We start from the raw sequence: 13,028 nt of genomic DNA on the forward strand, positions 1-13,028 counted from the left end.
CCAACAATATGTTACCTACTAGTCTTCTATAAAACCTTTGTTCATTAAGCCAAAACTTTGTTCATCTAAGTGGAAGACATTTTATAAAACCATGCATTCACTCCGAAATTGAGATTTTTTTACAATTATTTGTAATCAAACACTAAACTTTTGATTTCAAGTGCATGTACCTTATCAGTTTTTCTTGTGGAGATAAGGCCTATTTCTATCATCATAGAGGTAACTTAACTTTAATGATCTCACCTCTTCCATTTCCTGCCCTACTAGTGTAAGTTTGATTTCAAATTATTTCTTTGAAGTTGTATTTGTGAACGGTGGTCATTTCTTCACTTCGTGCATGCATGCTCTTTTCTGACTTTAAAAGTGTGTTTGAATGAGGAGTTTTTTTTTCATGTAATTTAATTTTTAAGTGTAATTTAAATTCTTCTATGTAAATTTTATTGTTCGGATGAATAATTTGAAGAATTTTTTTAAAAGAAATCAATTTTATGAAGTATTTTAAATATCAGCAAATTAAAAATTAAGAATTGGAAATCCTTTTCTTACTTTAAACATAGTGAATCTCAAATTGGTCATTATAATTCTTTCAAATTGGGTTCTATATATTCCAACATTTTCATATTGGTCACCACCCTTCAAATACAATACATTAATGTTTTGATGGAAGAAGAAAAAAAAAAAACAGTTTGTCTGGCCATTTGCTTAAGTGTGAATATTATGTATCTTGTCAATCAGAGTCAAAGTTAAGCCTCTCTTTTGTTTCCTATCTTAAAAAGTAACAAAAATAATTGTGATTAAGGAACAACCATTGTGATGTTTGATAGCTCTTTATCGGATGATATTTTTAGAGTCCTTAAGTTTTAACTTATTTTTGTTAGCCTAGTGCTTAATTTAAAGTCAATTTAAATAAATCGTGGTTTTAGAATTCTTGAATCAATTAGGATGATGTGGCCTAATTTATCCCTAAAAAGAGAAATGATTTAAGCTTGTTTCTCTTTTGTTTTTTGCTATACATGTTAATTATAATTTACTAGCGGAAAGATGAGCACCTGTATGCCCGTCTTTTCCAATCTTTTTATTGCGTTAACATGTGTAGATTATCAGTGATATTTTATAGAAATTTTGCATGCAAATTACAAACAATATTTTATATAAATTTTTTATATAGATTATAATTATAAGTATAAATATTTGTGACTTTCAAATGTAACGAACTCAACAAAGCATATTTATCTTTTTTAATAACACCAACAATATAACATTATTATAGAAAAATTTGTTTAATTATATAATTGGATTAACAAAAAAGTCAACCCAAAATTCCCCAAAAAATCTCTTATTCTCTTTATATATAGTAGTATAGATAAGAAGCGAAAATAAACTGAGGAAGTCATAGAAGACCATGTGCCTGTTTGAAAAGACATAAAATTGAGTTTATGACTTATAGCTTATAGTTTATAAGCTCGTTTATTAAAAAGACCTGTTTGGTAAGTGTCATTCTTACACGAGCTTAAAGCTTATTTTCATGAGCTTATAGCGGATTTTGTTAAGCTAATTTAAGTAGACCCTAATTTTTTTATTTGATCTTTGGTTATTTGAATGAATTTATATGAGTTGTTTTTCTTTATCTTTGTGTTTAATGTTTTTATCGTTTGGCCACCTTAAAATTGACTTACTATTCATGGTGTGGAATCTATGAATGCTTAAGATATTGAATTCATGACTTTGTGGTATAGAAATAGATGTGGACGCATAAACTCTTAGGTTTTCTGTACGTATTGCTTAATATTGATTTTAAACTTGCTAAGGAATTATGGGATTTAAGGCTATATTGCTAAGGAATTTGGAGAAAAATATTAGAATGAATTTGTTCACATTAAAGTGGAAGAATTCAATAACTAAAAACTAATAGTTAAAATGTTTAAATTAAAGTGAAACTTATCTCCGACTCCTTTCTACTATTATCAAGTTCAATTTGTCTTTGTGAGCTTCGCTCAGTTGGTAGGGACAATGCATAATTAATGTCGCGTCATTTTTCAGAGATCAAGGCTATTTGGTTAGCGTTTGACTCACTTTTTATTTCACGACTTTGAAAAAAAATTATTTAAATTGGGGGGTCCGGGGGTTGGTTACGTAAAGGGAAGATATTAGCACCCTTTATGTTCGTAGTACTCTACGAGAACCTTTTGATTTTATTTAACTTTTTGTGCTATAAACTTGCTTGCTTTTTTTTAAAAAATGAAATTTTGAAATGATTAAAAAAGGAAGACCTAATTATCTACATTTTATTGATTTGGAAGGACGAGTGTCCTCTGCCTACGTACCCGTGAGGGATCAAAACCTCGTAGTTCGGGGTTAAGAAAATGACGTTTGATTTGTTTTGGTGTTTTTTATTAATTTTGAAAAAAGGTTTTAAAATAAAAGCCAAGTGGCAAATGAGTATTTGTTTGTATTTTTTATATTGAAAGAAAGATGACTCAAAGTATGATTAAAATTGATTTGATATTTGATTAAGAAAGTAAAAAGAACGATCTCTTGATTGAAAATCAAGGTTTATTATGAAAATATTTTTGTGATTTTTGTTATTTGAATGTTTTTGTTGTTTTGGAATAATAAATGAAAATTAAACTAACGGAGCAATAAAAATAAAAGCGCGTGGATTTTTGTAGTGACGTTGGGTCACCACAAAATCCCTAATCTAATTTTTTTTGTATTTTTTGATATATATAAAGCGGTAAAGAAATAAAAGACACACACACACACACACACACACACACTTTTCTTATTTATATTTACATTGGACCTAAATACATTCTAATTGCAGGAAAATAAATGACAATAATTAAAATGCTAAATAGAAATAAAATAAAATGCTAAAAAGAAATAAAATGCAAGAAAATAAAAGAAAGGGACAATCGAAGGGACAAAAATTACCGAAGGGACAAAATTCCAAAGGGACTTATACCGAAGGGACAGAAAAAAGAGAGAGAAGAAAAGAATAGCTCGTCAACACAAGCTAAATGGGGGAGAAGAGAGAAAAGTTCTTTGACAACTCAAGAGAACTTTTGGTGTGTGAAATTGTGAAGGATGAGAGCTCTATTTATAGGTTCTAAGGTTGATGAAAAATGGAAAATTGGTTTAATGCACTTTGATGGGGATTTGAATGAGATTGATGGTTTTGGAATGTGATTTGAATGAATTTTCAAATGGGAGAGTTGACATGGCATGATTGGTGGCACACTTGAGAAAGAAAAAAATTGGACCTTGACACTATATTTTTTGACAATTTTTGGACTCATTAAAAAAAAGTTAATAAAAACCTAAAGAAGTAATTAAACGAAAAAAATAAAAAAAAATGGTAAAATGGAAAAAAAAATATAAAAATCAAGACTGAATAAAAATGAAAGATAAAAATAAAAACTAAAAGTTTAAAAAAAATGACTAATAAAATAAAAAAAGTGAGAAGAGGTATTGATGATGAAACGCGTTCCTGATGAAAAATGGGAAGAAAGTTTTGACTCTACACTGATTATGGCATGGCTTAGAGGAAAAATATTTTGGACCCCTGGACATTTAATTTTGGACTCATTGACACTTTGGTTTTTTTTTACTTGGACAATAAAATAAAAGTGACTAAAATAAAATATGAAAAATGACTAATTAAAAGCTAAAATAAAAATTGGAAATAAAAACTAAAATTATAAAATTAAATAAAAGATGGAAATTAAAGAGTAAATAACAAATAATAAAAAAAATAAAGAAAACTAAAATTATAAAAATATAAAGAGCGAAGAGGGCCCGACTCGGAACCAAACATGAGGTATTTTAAGATACCTTTCTGCTGAAATTTCCTTTGAAAAGTCAAAGACTATTCAGGGTCAGACAATGTATGAATGTAGGATGTTAGGTCAAAAATTGGGGTATGACAGATGCCCCTATTTAAGTTTTCTTCGTCTGGAGATTTGAAGATGAAATTTTTGAGTTGACGGGACGAAGAGACTTAAATACAAAAGTACACCAATTTTTGACCTAAGATGTTGTGAAATGCTCATGATGCAATTATGAATGCAGGACGGCAAAGATGATTTGACTAGGACGAGAAACAAACAACGGGATACCCAATTTGTTAAAGAAAGGGATCCGACTCCGCTGGGGAATTACAGTTTCACTGGGGAAGAGATTGTCTACTACCGTATCGGATAGAAAATAAAATGTGATTTCAAACTGTTCATTGGTTGGAACTGACCATGACGAAAGGTAAACTCAAGTGGTCCGTTGTTTAGGACTGGCAGCTTGAAACAAGACAAAAGGTAAACTCAAGCGGTCCGTTGTTTAGGACTAGCAGCTTGAAACAAGACAAAAGGTAAACTCAAGCAGTCCGTTGTTTAGGACTGACAGCCTGAAACAAGACAAAATGTAGACACAAGCGGTCCGTTGTTTTGGACTAGCAGCTTGAAACAAGACAAAAAAAGGTAAACTCAAGCGGTCCGTTGTTTAGGACTGGCAGCTTGAAACAAGACAAAATGTAGACACAAGCGGTCCGTTGTTTTGGACTAGCAGCTTGAAACAAGACAAAAAAAGGTAAACTCAAGCGATCCGTTGTTTAGGACTGGCAGCTTGAAACAAGACAAAATGTAGACACAAGCGGTCCGTTGTTTTGGACTAGCAGCTTGAAACAAGACAAAAAAAGGTAAACTCAAGCGGTCCGTTGTTTAGGACTGGCGGCTTGAAACAAGACAAAAAGGTAAACTCAAGCGGTCCGTTGTTTAGGACTGGCAGCTTGAAACAAGACAAAAAGGTAAACTCAAGCAGTCCGTTGTTTAGGACTGGCAGCTTGAAACAAGACAAAAAGGTAAACTCAAGCAGTCCGTTGTTTAGGACTAGCAGCTTGAAACAAGGTAAACGTTTGCGAGAATCCACCCGGCTTTTGATAAACATTTGCGAGAATCCACTCGGCTTTTGATAAGGTTTGCGAGAATCCACTCGGCTTTTGATAAACATTTGCGAGAATCCACTCGGCTTTTGCGAGAATCCACTCGGCTTGGTAAACATATGCGAGAATCCACTCGGCTTTTGCGAGAATCCACTCGGCTTTTGATAAACATTCGCGAGAATCCACTCGGCTTTTGATAAACAATTGCGGGAATCCACTCGGCTTTTGATAAAAGTTGGCCAGAATCCACTGGGCTTCATAAGAGTTTTGCGAGAGTCCACTCGGCTTGGTAAACATTTGCGAGAATCCACTCGGCTTTTGCGAGTATCCACTCGACTTGGTAAACATATGCGAGAATCCACTCGGCTTTGTGAACATTTGCGAGAATCCACTCGGCTTTTGATAAAAGTTGGCCAGAATCCACTGGGCTTCATAAGAGTTTTGCGAGAGTCCACTCGGCTTGGTAAACATTTGCGAGAATCCACTCGGCTTTTGAAGTTGGCCAGAATCCACTCGGCTTAGTAAACACATGCGAGAATCCACTCGGCTTTTGCAAGGTTGTGCCGGAATCCACCGGGCTTCATAAGAGTTTTGCGAGAATCCACTCAGCTTTTGCAAGGTTGTGCCAGAATCCACCAGGTTTTGTAAAAGATTGCCGGAATCCACCGGGCATTGTAAGAGTTCGCTGAAATCCACCGGGCATATAATGAGTGACATATCTAGACCAGACACACTGGGGATGACACTTTTGATGATAAGAAGGTAAATGCCAGACGTTCATGTGTAGAAACTTGCGGCTTGACACGATGATAAGTAAAGACCGAACTGAAGAGACATGACCGAAACAAGATTTTGGTGACTAATTCGATCATGTGTGAATGATGTCGTGTATATGTTGTGCATGCATGAGTGTGTGAATATGTGACAGTATTAATGTATGAAGGTATGATTGTATGAATGCATGAATGTATGAATGTAACTTGTATGATTTGTATGGACTGTATATGACCGGAGACTCGATGGGACGAGACAAGATAGGTAAAATGGGAGGTGGACTGAAATCGCAGTACAAACACTCGGCAGACTTCCTTGGAGATGATACTATTGTGAACAAGTTGAGCCGTTGATGGGATGAAGCCTGGCACAAGGCAGCAACTGATGTCTCCTGGGGATAGAGCCTATTATTAACCAAAAGTCTGGAAGGAGTCGCCATTTGTGAACCGGCGCAGGGTGTACTTCCATCGGCATGCTTCAACAGTCATTTTTTTTGTATATATTTTTTGAAAATCCCTAACTTTTGCCTGGCCCGCCCATTCGGGTTTTCAGTCCACCGGGAGTATATTCTTTTTTATGCCCCTAATTTTTGCCTGGACCGCCCTTTCGGGTTTTCAGTCCACCAGGACGCTCTCTATTGCCTAAGCCGCCCTTTTGGGTTTTCAACTTAGCGAGCTATTATTTTTGTATTATATTTTTCGTATTTTTGGACTGTGACAGCATCTTGCTCAAAGCAGAGGTCCTCTCCATTGTGCTTAGCCATGTCTCCCTTTCAGAGTGTAACCGTTCTCGAGACGGATGTTGATGTACGCTTCAACTACTCGCGAGTTCAAAGAGAGTGTGTTTGTTGTTCACACTTTTCAAAAGATGTAAAAAAAAGTTTTGTATTTTGAAAATTTTTGCTTCAAGTATTGCTATCAAAAATAGAAGAAATTTTGCAAATAAAATAAATGAGAGTTCCAAATAAATGGGCACAGGCTCAAATTCGATGAATTGAGTGGTGGCCTGCCAATGGCATGGCTCCACAAATCTTTGAAAAATTTGGAAAATGGTAAATATATGGAAAGGTACATTGAACACAATAACCGTTATTCTCCCTGACAACTTGAATGCCCCTGTTCCGAGTCTTTGATCTGCAGGTGCTTTGAATCGAAGAATTTTGATAACTGAAATGCCCCAAGTGGATTGCGCTTGCCTGATGCAGTTACTTTGTCATGATCCTTAACTTTTGCATAGATTGCCCTTTTCGGGTTTTCAATCTATCAGGATAATCATTTTTTGTCCATGTCTCTAACTTTTGCCTGGACCGCCCTTTCGGGTTTTCAGTCCACCGAGACGCTCATTTTTGCATAAGTCGCCTTTTCAGGTTTGCGACTTATCGAGCTTTTTATTTTTTGACAGAATATTTCTTGACTGCATCAGCATTCATAAGACGCATGAGTTTGCCACCATCCGTAGTTGCGAAAGTCATTGCACATGGAGCCTTCATAGTTAGGCGTCCACTTGCCCCTGGAGTCTGGTTGGGAAAATAGTACATTTTTAGGCATGAAGTCTCCTTTTTGAATTTCACGGGGACAAACCTTCTTGTTGGAAGTTTGTTTCAACCTCTTTTGATGTAATTGTACAAGTTCGTCATGCGTTTAAAGTTCAACGAAGCTAGGATTCCAGCAGTACTCCTATTGACGGGACCTCGACCTCCACAGGAAGCAGGACCTCCATGTTGTATATTGGGGAAGGAGGGGGGTTGCCCCTGTTGAAATGTGTACTGAAGTACGATATCCGTGCGAGGCAACGGTAACATCTCATACCAGTCTTTGTAAGTGGATGCCATCTTCTGGACAATCTTCTAGATTTTTTACAGCTTCGATGGCTAAGATGCCCCAGTATGCGAGAGATCTTGTCGGGAGTCTCTTCATTCTTGTTTTCTTCAGCTTCAGATACAAGGAACTCAAAGTTGGAAGAGAGTACATGGTCAATGTGTTCAATGGGTTTATTAATGCATGATTTGATTATTGATTTTGACAAGTACAAGTTATGATTATGCAGATATTTGAGAATGATTAAAAGTTTTTTTTTTTTGGTTTTTTGTATTACCATTTTTCCAAAAAAAGCACAAAATAAAAATAAAGTCGGGATCAAAACGACCTTTTCATTAATGATGGAAAACACATGAAGCAAAAATCCCTACACAAAGTTCACTTTCATCTTAGGTGGGACGAAAGGATTTTTTTTGAAAAGCAGCAAACAACAAACAGACACATTATTTGAACAGATGAGTAGTAGAAGGAACATCAAAAGCAACCCAATTGCGGCTATCCACTCCATGTGTCACAATACTAGGTAATATAATTCGGCAGTGGATCAACTTGTACGTCCGAATTTAATCTTCAAGAAGCAAGATATTGGCTTCAATTAGCTTCTGGACTTCAATCTTCAAAGAGAAACAGTGCTCGATGTCATGGCCGGGTGCTCCTTGATGGAAGGCACAGGAGAGGTCAGGTTGATACCAAACCGGCAACTCGTTAGGCGCCCGAGGAGGCACTCTAGTTTGGACAAGGTTCTTCATGAGCAAAATGGGAAGCAGCTCCTCATATGTCATTGGGATTGGGTCAAACTGCATCCTTGGAGCCTGTTGTCGAGGCTTCTGTTGATGTTGGAGTTCGGGCCCTTGCTGGAACCGCGATTGATCCTGTGAAGATACCAATGAAACCACCAGGGTACTCAGTCTCTCCAACTCGGCCTGAAGTGTTGTTACCTCTTCACGAATGCTCGTGGATTTCTTGTTCAAACTGATGCGTTCTCTCTCTTTGTTTGCACGAGTGTTGTAGGTGTGAGTTGGCTTTGGATGAGGACAGTCGGACCACTTTTGAAATGGGTTGACCTTTTTATAGGAAAAACAAACGTGAGACACGGACTTGAAACTATGAATGCATGATGATGGATTATGCTTATGCAAAAAATGGACACATTTTTTTTTTATTGAAGGACTTTGTCAAAGTAATTGTAAACATTATAAGGAACATTGTTTCAATTGATAATTTGAAGTGTTACAAACAGTTTCCTTAAGAGCAAAAGCAAAGTCAAGGAAAGAGACCCCAACAAAAGCTAAGGTCTGGATAAGACTTTTGAAAATGTATTTCTTGGTGTTCCTTTTACAAGGTTCATACCTCTAATGTTTATAAAAACTTATCGAAGTCCTTCGGTATTTAATGAGAAAAAGTTTATGAATGTATGCATGTATGCATGATTATGCAACAAGAACGGTGAAAACATGGCGAGGTTTAAGTCCATAATGTTGGAGTCAAGGGTAATAACGTCTTTTGGTAAGGACTATGGTTTTCATTTGCATATGTAACAAGGGTTCTACCAAGTTCCCAAAGTCTACAACCACTTCCAAATATTTGTTAGATGACGAGAGTACTCTCGTTCCAACAATATTCGCAGGTTAGTCTCGTTCGGGTGTAGTATCGCGTATCAACCAATACGAGAGTACTCTCGATTAGCCACCGCACTACGTCCTAAAAAGGCCAAGATGGGTTAAAGGTGACTAAAGGTTCTCAACTTCAACGGTCGCTTGAAAATAACATGCCAAACATGAGTACTCACGTCGACAAAAGTATACTTTCAAGATCCCTCCATTGAGTGGGTTATCACATGTACCAATACCGAAGAGTACTCTTGGCATGGAAACTATGATTATACCCGGTCCTATCTTAATTTCCCTCAAGCTCGGGTATAGAGCTTATCTCACCACTCACGTTTAAGAAAGGAGAAAGAAGAAGGAAAAACAAATATACACTTAATTTCCATCTTTTTTGATTTTCTTTTTTTATTTTTAAGCAAGTTTAAAGCACAAAATTTTAAACAAAGCCAAGTTAGGCTTCACCCTCTTAGGGGGTCCCCAGTGAAGTCGCCATTTCTGTCGCGTCATTTTTCAGAGATCAAGGCTATTTGGTTAGCGTTTGACTCACTTTTTATTTCACGACTTTGAAAAAAAATTATTTAAATTGGGGGGTCCGGGGGTTGGTTACGTAAAGGGAAGATATTAGCACCCTTTATGTTCGTAGTACTCTACGAGAACCTTTTGATTTTATTTAACTTTTTGTGCTATAAACTTGCTTGCTTTTTTTTAAAAAATGAAATTTTGAAATGATTAAAAAAGGAAGACCTAATTATCTACATTTTATTGATTTGGAAGGACGAGTGTCCTCTGCCTACGTACCCGTGAGGGATCAAAACCTCGTAGTTCGGGGTTAAGAAAATGACGTTTGATTTGTTTTGGTGTTTTTTATTAATTTTGAAAAAAGGTTTTAAAATAAAAGCCAAGTGGCAAATGAGTATTTGTTTGTATTTTTTATATTGAAAGAAAGATGACTCAAAGTATGATTAAAATTGATTTGATATTTGATTAAGAAAGTAAAAAGAACGATCTCTTGATTGAAAATCAAGGTTTATTATGAAAATATTTTTGTGATTTTTGTTATTTGAATGTTTTTGTTGTTTTGGAATAATAAATGAAAATTAAACTAACGGAGCAATAAAAATAAAAGCGCGTGGATTTTTGTAGTGACGTTGGGTCACCACAAAATCCCTAATCTAATTTTTTTGTATTTTTTGATATATATAAAGCGGTAAAGAAATAAAAGACACACACACACACACACACACACACACACACACACACACACACACTTTTCTTATTTATATTTACATTGGACCTAAATACATTCTAATTGCAGGAAAATAAATGACAATAATTAAAATGCTAAATAGAAATAAAATAAAATGCTAAAAAGAAATAAAATGCAAGAAAATAAAAGAAAGGGACAATCGAAGGGACAAAAATTACCGAAGGGACAAAATTCCAAAGGGACTTATACCGAAGGGACAGAAAAAAGAGAGAGAAGAAAAGAATAGCTCGTCAACACAAGCTAAATGGGGGAGAAGAGAGAAAAGTTCTTTGACAACTCAAGAGAACTTTTGGTGTGTGAAATTGTGAAGGATGAGAGCTCTATTTATAGGTTCTAAGGTTGATGAAAAATGGAAAATTGGTTTAATGCACTTTGATGGGGATTTGAATGAGATTGATGGTTTTGGAATGTGATTTGAATGAATTTTCAAATGGGAGAGTTGACATGGCATGATTGGTGGCACACTTGAGAAAGAAAAAAATTGGACCTTGACACTATATTTTTTGACAATTTTTGGACTCATTAAAAAAAAGTTAATAAAAACCTAAAGAAGTAATTAAACGAAAAAAATAAAAAAAAATGGTAAAATGGAAAAAAAAATATAAAAATCAAGACTGAATAAAAATGAAAGATAAAAATAAAAACTAAAAGTTTAAAAAAAATGACTAATAAAATAAAAAAAGTGAGAAGAGGTATTGATGATGAAACGCGTTCCTGATGAAAAATGGGAAGAAAGTTTTGACTCTACACTGATTATGGCATGGCTTAGAGGAAAAATATTTTGGACCCCTGGACATTTAATTTTGGACTCATTGACACTTTGGTTTTTTTTTACTTGGACAATAAAATAAAAGTGACTAAAATAAAATATGAAAAATGACTAATTAAAAGCTAAAATAAAAATTGGAAATAAAAACTAAAATTATAAAATTAAATAAAAGATGGAAATTAAAGAGTAAATAACAAATAATAAAAAAAATAAAGAAAACTAAAATTATAAAAATATAAAGAGCGAAGAGGGCCCGACTCGGAACCAAACATGAGGTATTTTAAGATACCTTTTTGCTGAAATTTCCTTTGAAAAGTCAAAGACTATTCAGGGTCAGACAATGTATGAATGTAGGATGTTAGGTCAAAAATTGGGGTATGACAATTAATATATACAATGTATGGGGTTCAAGAAACCTAAGGAGCAAACGGTAGAGACGAACTATTAATAATAATGGTTTGATGTATGTTTTTTAGAACTCACTTATCATTTTCACTGTGGTGAATTCCACTTTATTGTTTGAACGTCTTTGTTAGGTTCTAACCTATATATGGCTATACACGAATAAGGTCACTACATATATGGATACGACTTACGTGCATGGTGATAATGGTGACTCGGGGGTATATATATGTCATGTGTTTGTTTGTGCTCTTAAATATTTATATTTATCTTCTCTTCCCTTTTTATGATGTTGCATATTCTTATTTTCTTGTTACCCTTAGAAATTCTCGAAACTAGACTCAAATGTCTAGGTTTTTGTCCAGGAGAGTCGCAAGGGTATCCCTATTCCCACTAGAATTGAGGTTGAGTTCTCACTTAAAGACCCAAACATTGTGTGTTTGGATTAAATTACACACGCCAAACAACTATCTAGACGGGCATATTGTGTGCAAGTGTGAGTATTACGTCCCACATTGGATAGAACAGTAAAGGTTGAACATTTTATAGGTGAGAGGACCTGTAAACCTATTGTCTTATGGTTTTGGGTAAGAGTGTGGCGTCTCTCCCGCTTATGCGATTGTTCTAGCCTCGATGTGGGCGGTCCCCTTCTAGCCTCGATGTGGGCGGTCCCCTGAGCTCCTCTCATGACCCAACAAGGCATTGGTATTGTGCACTACATGATGGAGGACACAACGCATTGCGATTTATTTTGCTTTTTTTTTTTGTGGTGGTCGGGGTTTGAACCCCGAACCTTGCATATATTATGTATTGTCCTACCCATGATGGAGGACTCAACTGTTTATTTTACTTTTAGTATTACACGTTACCTCAAGTATCAGATTTAGTATAATAAGTATGTATATTTATATCAATGAGAAGAAGAGGGTCTAACGATTTTTTTTTTTTAAATAACTTCATTCATTATTACAATTACATTGTAACTTTTTGGATTAAAAAAAATTGGATATGTGTAATCGATGAAAGGTTAGTTGTGTATTGAATTATTGATCTCGAGCTCACTAAACAGTTATTTTAAATTGAATTTCAATAAATCAAATTATTGGACTTAAGTGATTAATAAGTTCTATCGGACAAATTATTCGATAGAATTCAAGTTCGATTTTTAGGTGAAATAATTATTAGTCAAATTTAAATTACCAACCAAACTCCCCACTATTAGGGTCCCCTTCTCTTAAAAAGTGGAGGGATATTAAAACAAATTGAATTACAAATTGAATCCAATAGAATGACCAACAGACACCTCATTTGTTCATATTAAAAATGTCAATTTGTAGTCACTAGACCACTTGAAAAAAAAAAGTGGTACTCCCTTAGTCCCATAATAAGTGATCATTTTGTAAAAAAATATTGTACTAAAATAACCGACTCATTTCATTTTTCAATATAATATAAATTA

General features: G+C 34.9%; 1 long non-coding RNA gene across 1 annotated transcript; it reads left to right on the forward strand.

Annotated features, from left to right (window-relative positions):
* Positions 1-63: 63 nt before the first annotated feature.
* LOC146907937 (uncharacterized) lies at positions 64-12,515 on the forward strand. Its single transcript, XR_015019015.1, has 2 exons — positions 64-219; positions 11,935-12,515. It is a non-coding gene; the product is annotated as an uncharacterized LOC146907937 (long non-coding RNA).
* Positions 12,516-13,028: the final 513 nt, after the last annotated feature.

The sequence above is a fragment of the Medicago sativa genome, chromosome 7 (genome assembly GCF_051527215.1).
Source record: "Medicago sativa cultivar Bolivia chromosome 7, Bolivia_mono, whole genome shotgun sequence".
In the NCBI taxonomy this organism is placed as follows: Eukaryota; Viridiplantae; Streptophyta; class Magnoliopsida; order Fabales; family Fabaceae; genus Medicago; species Medicago sativa.